Source organism: Scyliorhinus canicula, chromosome 8 (assembly GCF_902713615.1).
Source record: "Scyliorhinus canicula chromosome 8, sScyCan1.1, whole genome shotgun sequence".
NCBI lineage: Eukaryota > Metazoa > Chordata > Chondrichthyes > Carcharhiniformes > Scyliorhinidae > Scyliorhinus > Scyliorhinus canicula.
In genome coordinates this window covers 55,148,887-55,165,950 of record NC_052153.1, presented here as the reverse complement: position 1 = coordinate 55,165,950, position 17,064 = coordinate 55,148,887, and the positions used below count along the sequence as shown (strand labels likewise).

Below are 17,064 nucleotides of genomic sequence, written 5' to 3'. Positions count from 1 at the left end.
TGGTCACCACATTATAGATTAGATGTGATTGCACTGGAGTGGGTGCAGAGGCGTTTCAAAAGGATGTTGTCTGGGATAGAATGTTTAAGTTATGAAGAGAGGTTAGATAGGCTTGGCTTGTTTTCGCTGGTGCGGAGAAGATTGAGGGGCAACCTGATCAAAGTTTCAAATTATGAGTGGCATGGACAGGGAGGATTGGGAGCAGCTGTTCCCCTTAGTTGAAAGGTCAGTTATGAGGGGACACAAGTTCAAGATGAATGGCAGGAGGATTAGGAGGGATTTGAGGGGAAACCTTTTTACGCAGAGGTTGGTGACGGTCTGGAATGCACTGCCTAGGAGGGTGGTAGAGGTGGGTTGCTCACATCCTTTAAATAGAACCTGGATGAGCACTTGGCACGTCGTAACTTTCAAGGCCATGGGCCAAGTGCTGGTAAATGGGATTAGGTAGGCAGGTCAGGTGTATTTCATGCGTAGGTGCAGACTCAATGGGCCGAAAGCCTCTTCTGCACTGTATTATTCTGTGATTCTGCAAACTCTTCTGGGCAGCACGGTAGCATACTGGTTAGCGCTATGGCTTCACAGCACCAGGGTCCCAGGTTCGATTCCCGACTTGGGTCACTGTCTGTGCGGGAATCTGCATGTTCTCCCCGTGTCTGCGTGGGTTTCCTCCGCGTACTCCGGTTTCCTCCCACAAGTCCAGAAAGATGTAGGTCATTTTGACATTCCGAATTCTCCCTCTGTGTACCCGAAAAGGCGCCGGAATGTGGCGACTCGGGGCTTTTCACAGTAACTTCATTGCAATGTTAATGTAAGCCTACTTATGACAATAAAGATTATTCTTACTACTTGTCATGGGAATGTCCCTTTAAGAAATGTGTGTTTATAAAATGGCTTCAGTGATGTCATTGTGTGATGGAGCTGGGCTGTGGCGCTGGCTTTTACTTTTGTTTTGAGCTGCAATTGGCTGTGGCTCCGAGTTTTACTTTCGGTTTACAGTTGGAAGCTGGATTCAGACAAAGAAGGCTTCTCATCTCTCTCTCTCTGCATGTTAAAAGGTGTCCAGAGCACTTGATAATTTAACAGTGACACCTGTTTTATGGAAAGAATTCAAACCTACTGCTTTGGTAAAAGGGTTTTTCTGGTTTTATTGGATGTTGTTATCAAGTTGAAACAGCAGAAAGGGAAGTTATTAAAGGTTATATTATATATATATATATGAGAGAGAGAGAGAACTGTAGCTGTGTGGTGTATATGTTTGTAGTTGATAAAAATGCTTACTGTGTGTGTTTATAGAAATGTTAACTGAATTCATAGAATAAACTTTGTTTTTGATTAAAAGTGCATAAGGCCCTTTTGCTCATCATAACCAAAATCTATAAACAGTTGTGGGTCAGGTGAACTCCATGATATACTTTGGTGTTCTCTAAACCCTGGCCCATAACATACTTAATTTTGAAAGGTTATCCTCTTATCATAATTCTAATCATTAACTAAATTAATTCAAATGATTTACTATATTCTGCGACACACACAGGAGTTTAAGAATTTAAATTGGAAGAGAAGAAAATATTTCTTTTTCCGAAATCTCAAACATCACAGAAATCCTATCAGGAATCAGAAAGTCATGAAGCAACTCTCTCTGCATAATGACTCGTGAAATATACAGAATAACTTTTTTTTTTCAATGTTAAATGGGGCTTCAAGATTTGTTGCTACTTTATGAGTAAATATTTTAATTTAACTGTTCATCTTTGGAAATGTTATCATTAAAATTACCCTGTCAATTTGTCCTTGAAGAACACTGTCCTTTTGTTAATCTATGAATATTATAGAACTTAGAATGTAAGATGTTCGCATAGACAGACTCTCAAATTACGTAGAAAGAGAGGTACATGCAAAGGAAGCTTTTCTTTGGGAGGGAAGCACTGAATTGGAGAACTGCATTTGTTTAATAGGTTAGGTCAATGAATTATTTGCAGAATGCTGTTGGCATGGAGAACACAATTCTGGAAATAATGGAATATTTGTAAAGCAAGTACCGAAAAGTGTTGCACAGTTGACTTTTTGCACTTATGTCACGGAGTCACTTTCAGTCCTCCTGTGTAGTAACTAAAAATTTGAAAATAAAATTTAAATTTTGGTGTGATTTTAATCAAGTAACAAAAGCTTGGAGGCAACTATAAGTGATATCATCAAGGGTTAAGATAATATCACATACCAAAAGATCAAAGGATGATTTATAACTAGCTAACTGGGGCAGCAGGGTAGCATGGTGGTTAGCATAAATGCTTCACAGCTCCAGGGTCCCAGGTTCGATTCCCGGCTGGGTCACTGTCTGTGTGGAGTCTGCACGTCCTCCCCCTGTGTGCGTGGGTTTCCTCCGGGTGCTCCGGTTTCCTCCCACAGTCCAAAGATGTGCGGGTTAGGTGGATTGGCCAGGCTAAATTGCCCGTAGTGTCCTAATGAAAGTAAGGTTAAGGGGGGGGTTGTTGGGTTACGGGTATAGGGTGGATACGTGGGTTTGAGTAGGGTGATCATGGCTCGGCACAACATTGAGGGCCGAAGGGCCTGTTCTGTGCTGTACTGTTCTATGTTCTATGTTCTAAACTAACTTCAGTACCTTATAGTATAAACAAATAGACCACCAGCAGTTTCAATAATGCATAAATGGCCACACTGGAGCCAGCTCAAAGCTAAGAGCACATTTAGTATTTTTTCTTCATCAAGATGATGAATGCCAGGATGTGATTGGATATTTTTACATCAGGAATAGCATGTTTCCGATACAAAGTAAACCTTTATTTACTTTGGCCAAAATCATGCTTTAATCCTTCTCTTGTGCCTATATGTCATCTTTATTTCTTCGATCAGTTTTCTTTATCCTGAGTGAGGCTGCCAGTTTGGGTAGAGAGATTTAACTTCAGGCCATATCCTCAGCATGAGCCGAGTTGAATGGACCAACTGAATGGATCTTGTTTGAAATTCATTCAGCAGCTGAGAAGAGATTCTTATGCCATCATCTGGGTTAGGCTAAAATCAAGATCCCAAAGGTGACAGGAAACTGCTGACCCAGTGCAATATTTGCTGCGCGACCCTACAAATGAATATTTAACAATTCTTTTCCGACACAGCTGTTTTCGTTCGCCAAAACAGACCAGATAACAGTTGCAAGCTTGGTGCAAGATGCACCCTGTATTGAACAAAGTCCAGTTTCAACAAAACTACTACTTTAAGCTTCAAAATCAGTGGGACATATCAAAATGATTTACATTATTTACAAACGTATCAATGATTTAAAAGCAACAAAGACATATCAGCCCTAAAGGCTGAACAGGGTTTAACTGTTAATAGTCCAGAAGATAGACAATGAATGAAATTAGAGCATATGCTATGTACAACTACTATAATTCAAAATCCACAATACAACAGAAATACAGCTCAAAATGAATCAATTATATACATGCTGCTCAATGTCTAGAAAATCTAGTAGCAGAAAATATACCCACTCCCCAACTAACTCTAGTTGTTTATACTATTAAAATACAAAGAAAAATACTTGGATATATTGGCCCAAATATTGCTGGAGCTGCATCTCCGAGTACAGGAATTAGATTTGTTGCCTCACCTTCAGATTATACTGTTGCAGAATAAATTGCTGGAAAAGCGAATCTGTCAATGGCAAGGTCAACAGGGCATCTGGGATATCATGAACCTCAGATCCAATTGTCCAGATCTGTAACCAGTGAAACATAATGATTGAGAAACAAATTAAGTGTTGAAGGAATAGGGGACCAGATACAGAAAGAGAAATAAGAGAGGGGGCAAAAAAGACTGGATTAAGAAAGTGACATCAATGTGACAATAGGGAAAACTAAGATTTGTTTTGAAATAGATACTTTAAAAAAAGTTAGAATCTCTGGTAACAATTTCCCAGCTACAGGAATGAAATTCCAGTTTCAACTGTCCCCTGGCGGAGTTTCACATGAAGACCATAAATCATATCATTTACATGCTCATTACAACATGAGTTACCAACACTAAATGTTGGAGGTGAGATTCGTTCATATTAACAGCGCAAATGCACCAATTTCTTGGCATTCGGGAATTTAATGGCGAGTTCATTCAGCAGTATAAATCATCCAGCAATTTGTGACGATTCACACTCGCAGATTATCTCTTCCTCACCACTAAATGTTTTTTTTAAATATACATTAGTAATTGTATAAACCGTGATCTTATTGTTATTTTCTCAGCAAACTCTGGACCAAACATCTTACTTGAATAACGTTTACTATCCTCTAAACTTTCATATATCATCTTTTAACGAAAGCAATCGACAATGTTTTACGGTTGTAAAGCATCCTCAAGCACTTCACAGAGAAATCAGTCAAAAACAGAGTCCTCAGGGCTCTGGAAGCGGCCACTCAGCCCATCGATTGCATGCCAGTTCTCTGAGGAGCAATCCAGTCAGGCTCAAAGAAGCGTTGACACTGAACCCCATATTTGGGCATATAACCAAAAACATGGTCAAAGAGGGAGGTTTTAAGGAGAAAACGAGAGGTTTAGAAAAAAAGAGGTGGAGCTAAGACATGGGGCTAGATTCTCCGCCACGCCAGATTTCTGTTTCAGCACGCCGGCAGGATGCTCCGTTACACCCGCCAGTCAATGGGGTTTCCCACTGTGGGGCAGCCAAACACGCTCGGGCTGCCAGCAAAACGGAGCATCCCGCTGACGGAGAATCCAGCCCATAGATGGCAGCGTTTTAAATCACCTCGGGCTTCCGGGTTGGGGGGGGGGGGGGGGGGGGGGGGGGGATTTATTGTGATGTGGTAGAATGCAGGAAATAAGCCAGGAATGCATTGGAATAGTCACATCTAGAGGTAACAAAGGCACAAATAAGGCCCTCAGCAGCAATGGGCTAAGGCAAGGTCAAGCGGTGTTACGGAGTTGGAAATAGACAGTTTTGACATAGACAGTGCAAATGAGGTCAGGTCTCATCTCGGGATGTAAGATTGTGACATTGAGGTTGTGAACAGACTGGCTTATCTCAGACTGCTGCCAAGGAGCGGGATGGAGTTCGTAGTAAGGGGAGAGAGTTTTTTAAAATATTTTTTATTCTCCTGCTTTTTCACATTTTCTCCCAAATTTACACCCAACAATAAACAATAATCAGTCACAAATATGTCAATCCCCATATCAATAACAACGATCCCATCCTCCCACCAAACCCCAAGTATTAGCCCGCATGTTCACATAAACAACTGACAAAAAGGAATCAGGAATCACCCATAGTCACCATCAACACACACTGCGCCCCCTCCCCCCAACCCTCGCACCCACCCCCTGCCAACCCTCCCACCCATCCCCCCCAACTAATGTTCGATGTTATCCAGTTCTTGAAAGTGCATGATGAATAATGCCCATGAATTGTAGAACCCCTCCATCCTTCCCCTCAGTTCAAACTTAACCTTCTCAAGAGTCAAGAATTCCAACAAGTCCCCCTGCCATGCCAGGGCACAGGGTGGAGAGGCTGCTCTCCAACATATCAGGATCCGCCTTCGGGCGATCAACGAGGCGAAGGCTACAACATCTGCCTCCGCATCCGTTTCCAACCCTGGCTGGTCTGACACCCCGAATATGGCCCGGGTCCAGTTTCATGTGCACCACTTTAGAAATTACCCTAAAAACCTCCTTCCAGTTTTGGACAGGACCAGAACATACAAACGGTGATTAGCACCACTCCCCACCCCACCCCCGCAACATTCACACACATCTTCTACTCCTTCAAAGAATCGGCTCATCCTCGCCCTCGTGAGGTATGCCCTGTACACCACCTTCAGCTGTATCAGCCCCAACCTCGCGCACGAGGTGGAGGCATTCACTCTCCGGAGCCCATACTTCGCTTCCAGCTCCTTCAATCCTGCAAACCGACCCCGAAGAAACAAATCTTTTAGTGTCTTAATCCCCTTCTCCTCCCATTTCCGAAAATTTCCATCCCACCTCCCTGGCTCAAATCTGTGGTTCCCCCGAAGGGAAAGGAGTTTGGGTGGGAAACCAAAAACAACGGCTTCAGTCTTCCCAATATTTAACTAGAATAAGTTTCTGCTCATCTATCACTGCATGTCAGGAAAGCAACCTGATAACTTAGCAAGTTTAGAGTCGGCAAGCGAGGCGGTAGTGAGGTCGAGCTCGGTGTCGTCAGTGTGTATGTGACAACTAGCTACGTCTTCAGATGATGTCGCCAAGTGGCACCACGTAGATGAGAAATAGGAGGGGGTTAAGGATAAATCCTTGGGGGACACCAGATGTCCGGGAGGACTGGAGAATAGCCAATGTTGTTCCTTTATTTAAGAAGGGTAGCAAGGATAATCCAGGGAACTACAGGCCGGTGAGCCTTACGTCAGTGATAGGGAAATTACTGGAGAGAATTCTTCGAGAGTGTTGGGTGGGGTTACTGGGTTATGGGGATAGGGTGGAGGTGTTAACCTTGGGTAGGGTGCTCTTTCCAGGAGCCGGTGCAGACTCGATGGGCCGAATGGCCTCCTTCTGCACTGTAAATTCTATGATCTATGAGACAGGATCTACTCCCATTTGGAAGCAAATGGACGTATTAGTGAGAGGCAGCACGGTTTTGTGAAGGGGAGGTTGTGTCTCACTAACTTGATAGAGTTTTTCGAGGAGGTCACAAAGATGATTGATGCAGGTAGGACAGTGGATGTTGTCCATATGGACATCAATAAGGCCTTTGACAAGGTCCCTCATGGCAGACTGGTACAAAAGGTGAAGTCACACAGGATCAGGGGTGAGCTGGCAAGATGGATACAGAACTGGCTAGGTCATAGAAGGCAGAGAGTAGCTGATTGGAGGGCTGTAACAAGTGGTGTTCTCCAGGGATCAGTGCTGGGACCTTTGCTGCTCGTAGTATATTTAAATGATTTGGAGGAAAATGTAACTGGTCTGATTAGTAAGTTTGCAGACGACACAAAGGTTAGTGGAATTGCAGATAGCGATGAGGACTGTCAGAGGATACAGCAGGATTTAGATCGTTTGTAGACTTGGGCGGAGAGATGGCAGATGGGATTTAATCCCGACAAATGCGAGGTTATGCATTTTGGAAGGTCTAATGCAGGTAGGGAATATACAATGAATGGTAGAACCCTCAAGAGTATTGACAGTCAGAGAGATCTAGGTGTGCAGGTCCACAGGCCACTGAAAGGGGCAACACAGGTGCAGAAGGTAGTCAAGAAGGCACACGGCAAGTTTGCCTTCATTGGCCGGGGCATTGAATATAAAAATTTGCAAGTCATGTTGCAGCTGTACAGAACCTTAATTAGACCACACTTGGAATATAGTGTTCAATTCTGGTCGTCACACTACCAGAAGGATGTGGAGGCTTTAGAGAGGGTGCAGAAGAGATTTACCAGGATGTTGCCTGGTATGGAGGGCATGAGCTATGAGGAGAGGTTGAATAAACTCGGTTTGTTCTCACTGGAACGACGGAGGTTGAGGGGGCGATCTGATCGAGGTCTACAAAATTATGAGGGCATAGTCAGAGTGGATAGCCAGAGGCTTTTTCCCAGGGTAGAGGAGTCAATTATTCGGGGGCATAGGTTTAAGGTGCGAGGGGCAAGGTTTAGAGGAGATGTACGAGGCAAGTCTTTTTACACAGAGGGTAGTGGGTGCCTGGAACTCGCTGCCGGAGGAGGTGGTGGAAGCAGCGACGATAGTGACGTTTAAGGGGCATCTTGACAAATACATGAATAGGATGGGAATAGGATACGGACCCCGAAGTGCGGATGATTTTAGTTTAGACGGGCAGCATGGTCGGCACAGGCTTGGAGGGCAGAAGGGCCTGGTCCTGTGCTGTCCTTGTCTTTGTTCTTTGTGATGCAACTCTAATTTTTAAAGTCATATATTCTGTCCTGATGTTGATTTTTCCATTACAAATCCTTCTGTACACATTTTGGAAACTGTTTATGTAAATTTGCCACACTGGACTCATGATCTAGATCGTGATGTTAGATCTAACACTAAGCTGCATTGATATAGTGCCTTTATCATAGTAAAACACCCCAAGAGCTTCACTGCAGCACTAACAAACAAAATTTGGCACTAAGCCACATAAAGAATCCTCACTCTGCCCTGAGATCAGCTTGGTCCCCATTGAGAGATTTTTTATGCGCAGAGATACCTTCAAATTTCATCACCATATTTAAGAATTCGCCTCAGTATGTCCCGACTGCACCTGCCCTTCCCCAATGTGTATCCACCGGAAACCCCTGAAAATAATTCAACTTCTTCGTGACCACATTCGCACTGCAGTAGCAACGTTTTCCCAGCATCTTAATAACTAGTGAAAAACAATGTTTTAAATTCTCTCATGGGACGGGGGAATAGCTGGCAAGGCCAACATTTGTTGTCCATCCCCAATTGCCCTCGAGAAGGTGGTGGTGAGTCACCTTCTTGAACCACTGTGGTCCACCTGGTGTCCTAAAAACCTAGGAATTTTAGGTTCCTATGTTCCTAAAATTGTCCATGCATGGCCCATCCCCAAAAGCAGGGCAAATCTAATCTGACCAATTGGGATTTGGCACTCTTTAGTTCCATTAAATTCCTCATTCTTGATGTTTATTTTATTTTCTCGGTGCCCAATCCACTATTAATGTCCTGGGGTCTTCCGGCAAGCTATCCTCCTTTTCTACTGCAAATACGGAGGCAAAGTAACTATTCAACATGTAACCACATATCTGGTGCATGCCAGTGTTTTAGCTGTACTGGAAAAGCTTGGTTGGTCATGCGGTCTTCAGTACTATTATCAGGGTGTTGTCAGGGCCCATAGCGTTCGCAGTATCCAGTGCCTTCAGCCATTTCTTGACATCACTTGAAAGAATCAAATTGACATCTCTGATGCTGGGGACCTGCAGAGGAGGCCAAGATGGATAATTCACTCGACACCTCGGGCTGAAGATGGTTATAAATGCTTCAGCGTCATCATCCTCTCAAGTACAGAACACCAGGACAGCCCTGACCACACAGCATCCCATATTTGCAGTAACCGGCAGAAATGGCAGCACAAGAGCCATAAGATGGTGGAGGGGGAAATCAGACCAACTGATCTGATATGAGTTTTAAAGTCGAATCACAGACCAAATTAAGTGGGTTAGGCACGAGCAATACAACAGCATTTAATCAGTAAACAGCTCCTTTAATTAAGCTACCGCACCAGCTATCAAACGAAATAATGCACAAATACCCCAGATTAATGATCTAACAACTTAATAATATCGGCTCCAGTCTTTTCTCAGCTCAACTGCTGCTGGAACCCCTTTGTTATGTTATGTTTGTTATGTCAAAACTTGAGGCTATTATAATGCATCGCTGACCAGCAACCCACATTCTACCCTTTCCAAACCTGCCAGTCAAACTTCTGCTGCCCGTGTCCTAACTCACACCTAATCCCACTCATCCATCTCCCCTATCCTCACTGACCTACACCGACTCCCAGTTAATCAACACTGATTTTCAATCTTTCATTCTTCTTTTCAAATCCCTCCATGGTCTCTGCATTTCCTACAGAAGGGAAGATTTGGTGTCCCTCTCGCCTCACGGCCTCTGGGATCTCTGCGTTCCACCAATTCTAGCCTCTTCAGCATTCCCAATTTTAATTCTGCAATCATTGGCTGCCAAGGTACTGATCTCTGAAATTTCCTCCCCAAATTGTCCACTTCTTGATCCTATATTAGGATGCTCCTTAAACATTTGGTCATCTAGCCCCACACCTATTTGGTTCATTGTCAAATGTTGTTTAATAATGCTTGTAAAGGTCTTTGGAAGTTTTCTTACATAAAGGCATTATAGATACAAGTTGTTGTTATCTGCACCGAGTTGGTTCCCTTGCTATCCAATCGCCTCGTTTGGCAAGCACACAACTGGGTGAGGCAATGATATCTCATTACTGAAGATTTAACCAACACTAGCATGGACATGAACAGTTGCTTGAATTGGTCTGCACGTCAACCTTAAGATATACCAGGTCTTTATTTTCCAATAGCTATCTATTTTGAAGAGGCTTTGCTCACCATATTCCTAAAGTTTATGAACTGAACCTCAATAACCATGTAGTTGCTCCAGTATTTACAAACACATCAATGTGTCACTGACGTCACTCTCTGAAAACAAGTGTTAAGGATGCAGTCTGTTGTCCATTAGAAGCTTGATGGTGTCGCATTTTAACAATAACTCCAGTGCAACTTCCCGAGACATGACCTTATTATGAAAATAAAATCTAACAAACTAAGTTGTGTTTATTAAGACCATAAGAAATGGAAGCAGGAGTCAATGCAGCTCTTCAAGCCTACTCTTGGCTGCTCATCTACCTCAACTTGTTTACCCCTCAGATCTTCACGATCCTTCTTTCCTTTAAGTGCCCAAAAACCTGACACTCTCAGCCTTCAACATACTCAAAAACTTAACATGTACAGTCCAATGAAGATTCCAAACATGTACAACGCTTGGAGTGAAGAAATTTCTTCTCATCTCAATCCTAAAGTTCATTTTTTTGTCTGAGGCTATGATCCCCAGCAACCACCCCCCAACCCCCGCCCCCTGTCTCTCCAACCAGGTGAAACAGTCTTTCAGCAGCTACCCTGTCAAGCCCTCTTCAAATCTTGTGTTTCAATGAGATCTCATTCTTCCAAATTCCAGACATGCAGGCACATTCTACTGAGACGTCCCTCATAGGACACCCCCCTCATCTGTACAGCAAACATATCTTTCCTTTGACACAGAGACCAAAACTGTATACGGTACTCAAGGTGTGGTTTCACCAAAACACTGTGTTTTTGCCTATTCTTGTCCTCCAACCACCTCGCAATAAAGGCCAACATACCATTGGATTTCCTAATTGTACCTGCATGTTAACTTGTACATGCAACACAAATGGACACTCAAATCCCCATTTTTAAAAGATTCTGTTTTATGATTCTTCATACCAACTTCATTGCACTCCATCTGCCACCTTCTTGCCTCCTTGTTTAATATGTCTCTTTGCAGACATTGTGTCTTTTTCACAGCTTACTTTCCCACCTAACTTTGAATCGTCATTCTCTTCGTGTCTGCGTGAGGTTCCTCTGGGTGCTCCAGTTTCGTCCCACAGTCTAAAGATGTGCAGGTTAGGTGGATTCGCCATGCTAAATTGCCCTTCAGCATCCAGAGTTGTGCAGGTTGGGTAGGGTTGCGGGGATAGGGTGGGGTGGTTTCCAGAGGGTCGGTGCAGACTCAATGGGCCGAATGGACTCCTTCATGCACTGTAGGAATTCTATGATTAGCAACCTTGGATAAGTTACCCAGTCATGCCATCTAACTTGTTAACATAGATTGTAAAGTTAAGCACACATTCTTGAAGCATCCCACGAGTAACAGACTGTCAACCTAAAAGTAACTCCTTTATACTGTCGATCCTTATCAATCCTCTGCCTATGCTAATGTATTACTCCAACCCACAAGTCCTATTCTGAAGAAGCTTAAATTCTTTCAACCACAATAAATTAGACTACGTACGCTCAGAAATTAAAACCGTAAACTGCAGATCCTAAACTAGAAATGACCATGACGCTGAAACAAGTTTGGTTGAGTTTTTGAACTTAAGCGGTGCCTATTGATAGCAGACTCTTTTAAAAAAAGTCAAGCTGGAGTTTGAAATTCTAGGGCATTAGTAATGTACCAGTCCCAGAGATCCAAAAGTCACAGTTCTCAGAGGGATAACAGAGCGGGATCCATTCAGTGTCTGGCTCCTTCTGCACGTTGTACAGTGAGGCCTCTCTGTGTGGAAGCCACGGACTGGTATTAAACACTGGGTGCAACCGTCCTAGGGCGAAAGACCGCGCGCCCCATTAAAGACCGGACCTGATGTATTAGAATTCCACCCACTGAAACTGCAACAACTGAGAATTCGAATGGAACGCGCTGCAACGTTCCAGAATACTTTACCCGGAACCCGGATGCCCAATTCATTCGCTGCTCTCCGCCGCACCACACTGCGCAGCCGCAGCGCCCCCCTCCGCCAGCCAGCTTTGACGTGGATTGACGGATGTGCCAGGAAGAGGCTCAAAACGGCCTCTGTCCTGGGCAGCAGCTTTCTCAGGCAGGCACCCTCCAGTCACTCTCGCTGCAGAGACTGGGGTTCCATGCAAATGTCACAATTCATCCTGGCACGTATTTCTGTAGCTTTCGCTCCTGCTCCAGAGGTTAATGTTCACCTCCAGCCCGGCCTCTCCCCTCCCCTAGTCCTCAGGACAATAGAAGACAATACACATTCTTTGCAGAGGTTAATCATGTTGTCGCGCAAATGTCATGAGCAAAGACATTAAAGGGTTAATACAAAAAAAAGGTTGAGCTGAACGTTGAATGCATCGGAAACAAAGGATATTCCATGCATAATAAAAATAGAAAATGCTGGATAAACTCAGCAGATCTGGCAGCATCTGTGGAGATAAACAGTTAACGGGCACGATCCAACGGAAACATTTCTAAACGCAGGAGCGAGCGAGAATTGCTGGGTGCTTCCCGACGGCCAACCTGGCACGATGGCTACCAGTATCTAATGCCAATTAGGGCCGGTAATGATGCCCCACGGGCTTCATATGGGAAATGACTGTGCCGCCAGCTGATTTGGGGGACCGCGTTCAGCAGCTCCCTGCTGACGAGGGGGAGCAGCACTTAAACCGATCCCACAAAGCAAACCCCACACATCCATGTCACCGCGCAGACCAGCTCCACGATTCGGAGATGCCGACCTGCCAGACTCATGGACGCGGTGAAGTCCAGATGGAATACCCTGTTCCCCGAGGGGGTCGGAAGGTCAGCCACAGGGCAGCCTGTGCTGCCTGGGAGGCAATGGCAGCAGCCGTCAGCACGGGGATTGTCACCAGGAGGACCACCACCCAGTGCCACAAGAAGCTCAACGACCTCCATACGGCCACACGGGTGAGTTGGCATTGGCCCGCTAGCACCGGTAACATCTGCCAACCCCCCCCCCCCCCCCCCCCCCAGCTGCTCCCCATGACCTCTAGTTTGGGATTGCACCCCTCCAGCACAATACCGTGCCTGTGCCCCAGCACACCCTGGCACCCACCAGTGCACCCCGCCCATTATTAGCAGCGGTGCCGATGCTTGTCCCCGCATGCTCTCACCCCCCCCCCCCCCCCCCCCCCCCCCCCACTCCCTGCCACAAGGTAAGAAGAATGCAGTTCACAATGCCCTCTCTCTATCCCCGCAAGAAAGGTTGGCCTATAATAGATGAGAAAGGGCTCAGACGGCCGCCGGTTTGCTGGATATCAGAATCCTCACCCTCTACAAGTAACGGGCCCCAGAGGTCACAAAGATGGCCGAGGACAGAGCCGTCTCCGACATCAAGCTTGGCCTGCACCACAGAGGTGAGTATTCACCGGCCTCCAACCGGATGACCCATCACTCATGTGTTGTTCGGTTGTTCATGACAGAATGATGATCCATTCCTCTCACTGACCACATGTCCATTCTCCTGCAGGATCTCCATCCACTGGTACCAGCCCATCCAGTCAGTTACAGCCATGGCTGAGGGCCTGGACTGCATGTCCTGGTCACGGGGGACGTATTCCTGATGCAGGTGGACTGAGGCATTGCGGAGAATATCCCAGGCTTGGGTGGGCATTGCCAAGGTGCTCAGATGCATATCCCAGTCACTGAAGACCGTGTCCCAGTCTCAGGTGGACCTTGCCTTGGCACTGCAGAGCATGTCCCAGTTTCAGGTGGGCATTGCTGAGGCATGTCCCAATCAATGTGTCCCAGATAGAGGTGGACATTGGCAAGGCATTGCAGAGCGTGGCCCAGTCACAGAGGGGCATTTGCTGAGGGCATCGACACCACGGTGCAGACAATGGGGTGCTGCCAGTGCTGGCAGAGTCAGATCACGCAGGGACCTTTGGAGCACACTGCAGCTGCCTCTCCATCCCTAGGTGACCCCCAGGGCCCAATTGGCACTGACTGGGAGGTGAGGGTGCTGGAGGCCCATCCAGAGCCTCCTTAGAGGGAAACAACAGCAGTCACCAGCTTTCCCGATTGCCCGCTCCTGACAACGGCACATCTCAGGGTCAATGGGTGGAACAGGGTGGCACAGCACCGGCAAGTCATCCAGGGCACTCGGATACCCCTGTGTTGTCAGAGTAAGTGCAGGGTGGCTCCTTGGCCCTCCCCCGTAATACGGGCACCTTGGCACTGCCCAGCTGGCACCCTGGCACTGCCTAGGTGCCTAGATGACACTGCCAAGCTCGCAGGAACACTGTCAGGGTGGCAATGCAAGGGTGCCCGAGTGCCAGGGTGGGGCTGCAAGAGTGAGGCACAGAGGAAGGCTATGCCCATGAAATGTGGGTGGAGTGGATGTTTGAAGGGTGGGAGAGTGCAGGGCAAATAATTAGGGGCCTCCGGCAGGTTGGGGGGGGTGAAGGGTGGGGGTCCTGGAAGGGAGGGGGTGCTGTAAGGGGGCTTGGGGGAACCTGAAGAGGGGGGCCCTAGGGACCCCATAGCGAGGTGTCCTCACTTGGGGGGTGTGGGGTACTATCCATTTGTGTGTGGAGGGGGGGTAACATTGCCCATGGGTGGGGGTGTAGCTCACTGAGAGATTGGGGTTCCCATTTAAAATGGCAGCCCGATCTCTGAGTTCAGCTCCCCAGTGCTAAAAAAAATTCTAAGTGTGGGCTAAACCGGTGAAAAACTCCCAGGGTCCAAAAACGTGACTATCATTGAATAATGGCGGCAAACTACTCCCTGAAAAACCCGCCACAAATTAACTTGGAAATGTTTTGGGAGAATCACGTCCTTTAAATTTTGCAATAGTATCATGCCAATTGATTACTTCCTCTATTATAAGGTTTTTACTTTGAGAATACTTCAAAATGGTAACCCGAAAGAGTGGGTTAACTCTAAGAAATAAGGAGATGAACCATAATTCCAATATTTTCTGATCTTTGCCCAAGGAATTATAGCTTGTAACGGTTGAGTGGATGAGAATTTTGTGAAAAACATTCAGAATTACATCTCAACAATCTGCCTCAAACACAACCTCAGAAAGGGACCTCCTATTGTTTCAGTGTGAGTTTTACAATGTCCAACTCTAGCCAGCCTCAGAGAGAAACTTGAAATTTAGTTGGAACATGTAGTTTTACTAGTTATACCTGAGTGTCTTGCACCCTTTGCATTAGCTGTGTCTGGTCACACTCATTAATTAGCATATTCTAAAGCTGCTTCATAAAGACTGAATTCACACTTGTCCATTCTGATACTTTAGAATTCTCTTTCCTCTTCCAATTACAGTTTTATCCCTCCGCGGATATACTTTCCGTATAAATGTTGGGCCATACATCTGCTTGATGGACATCTTGTCCTTGCTTTGACTGTTTCTTCTCTGGAGGAGAAGCAGTATCATCTGGCTTCCTCTTGTGATGTTGTGGCCTGGTTTCTATATGCTCCTATGTCCCAGCCAGTGGGAGGAAGTCTTTTGCTACTGATATGCCAGCTGGGTCTCCACCAATTGTAGGGAAAGTGACTGAGAAATTGCCAGGAATACAAATCCCCACCACACAATATGATTATAATGTCATGACTGTTTTGGAACAAAGATGTGTATATTTTGGCATCAGTCGATTTGTTTCGTTTGATATTTAATATGTTTTCACAGATTGACAAAAATAAATATGTTTTAAACTTAACTCATACTACTTCTGAGGGTGTATATAATGTGGAGAGTTTCTGTTGTTGTAATTCTTTCTAAGAACGACAACATTAATGTTGCATCTTTAATGTGCAAAATATCCCAAGACGTTTCATAGCAAAGAAATGTACAATGAGCAAAAATGGAAGGACAGTTGAAAAGGCTTTAAAACCATTGTAAAGAAGGCATCAATTGGAGGCTTCGGGGACAGAGTAGGACCAAAAGCTTAAGACTCTATAACTGATAACCAACAGAACAAAGGAATGATACACAGGAGTAAGAGAGGAAAGTCAGCTTGATAATGACATTTGGAACATAAGAAGGCAAAGGGACAAGTGAAAAGGGAAATTGAGGGAAAGAGACAGTACAGGAATAGGTTGGCAATGAACATTAAAGGTCTTCTATTGGTATATTAAAAGTAATACAAAAGCCAGGAGAGTGATGGGCTGATTTGGACAAAAATGGAGATTTATTGGTGAAGGCAGCAAGCTTTGCCGAGGTACTAAATGAGTGTTATAACCTGGCCAGAGAACATAAATACCCGGGCCTGAGTGTGGGCCGGGCTCGGGAGACCCTTCAGGGAGCAGGAGTTGTATCGAGTGAGTTAAATAAATTTTTCTAACAGTCTTCGCTTCCATGTGGTCGTTTGTCCGGACTTCACACTGGCGACAAGGTTGGGATTAGCCAGAAGTCCACTCCATGTGGATTTCACAGGACCTTTCCAAGCAGCCATGTATTTACTTAAATTGGATGCCTATTCGAACTGGATGGATGGCCACTGCATGTCCATGACAATGTCATGAGCCACTACTGAGAAGCTCCAACAAACCTACAGTATCCACAGGCTTCACAAGGTGTTATGGGGTGGAGCTACACCCTTAATCCAAGGGCCTCATGGGACATAACTACCTCAGCCCAAGTGTGGGCCAGACGTGGGAGACCCTTCGGAGAGTAGGAGTGGTATTGAGTGAGTTAAATAAATAGAGTTTTTCTAACAGTCCTCACTGTCATGTGGTCACTCGCCTGGAACTTTACAATGAGTCATCAATGTTTGCAAAAGAAGACAACTTTATTAAATCTGTGGTAAATGAGGTTGCCAGGATTCTGGATCAGATTAAAAATAGATAAAGAGGAACTAGGAAGGCTGGCAGTCCTTAATACTGGTAAGTCACCCCGTAGGTGGGGTGCATTGTCGATTGCCGTGGAAATAATCGGATCCCCCTGAAGTACAGAAGTGGTACCAAAGGACCAGAGAATTACAAGTGTTATATCCTTTCAAAAAAAAAGGCAGAAGGATAAACCTCGGAATGATGGGTCAG

At 45.4% G+C, this 17,064-nt stretch overlaps 1 protein-coding gene across 3 annotated transcripts in view; it reads right to left on the bottom strand.

Annotated features, from left to right (window-relative positions):
* Positions 1-17,064, bottom strand: part of focad (focadhesin) — a 366,162-nt gene that overhangs the window by 287,113 nt on the left and 61,985 nt on the right. The window contains exons 1-2 of one of the 3 annotated variants that reach the window (XM_038804620.1): positions 11,989-12,141; positions 3,626-3,733 (exon numbers count right to left, since the gene is read on the bottom strand). The gene's annotated coding sequence lies outside the window, so the exon portion shown is untranslated. Of the gene's footprint in view, positions 1-3,625; positions 3,734-10,079; positions 10,099-11,988; positions 12,142-17,064 lie in introns of those variants that run through there. The other 2 variants (XM_038804622.1, XM_038804621.1) reach the window with 2 other exon arrangements.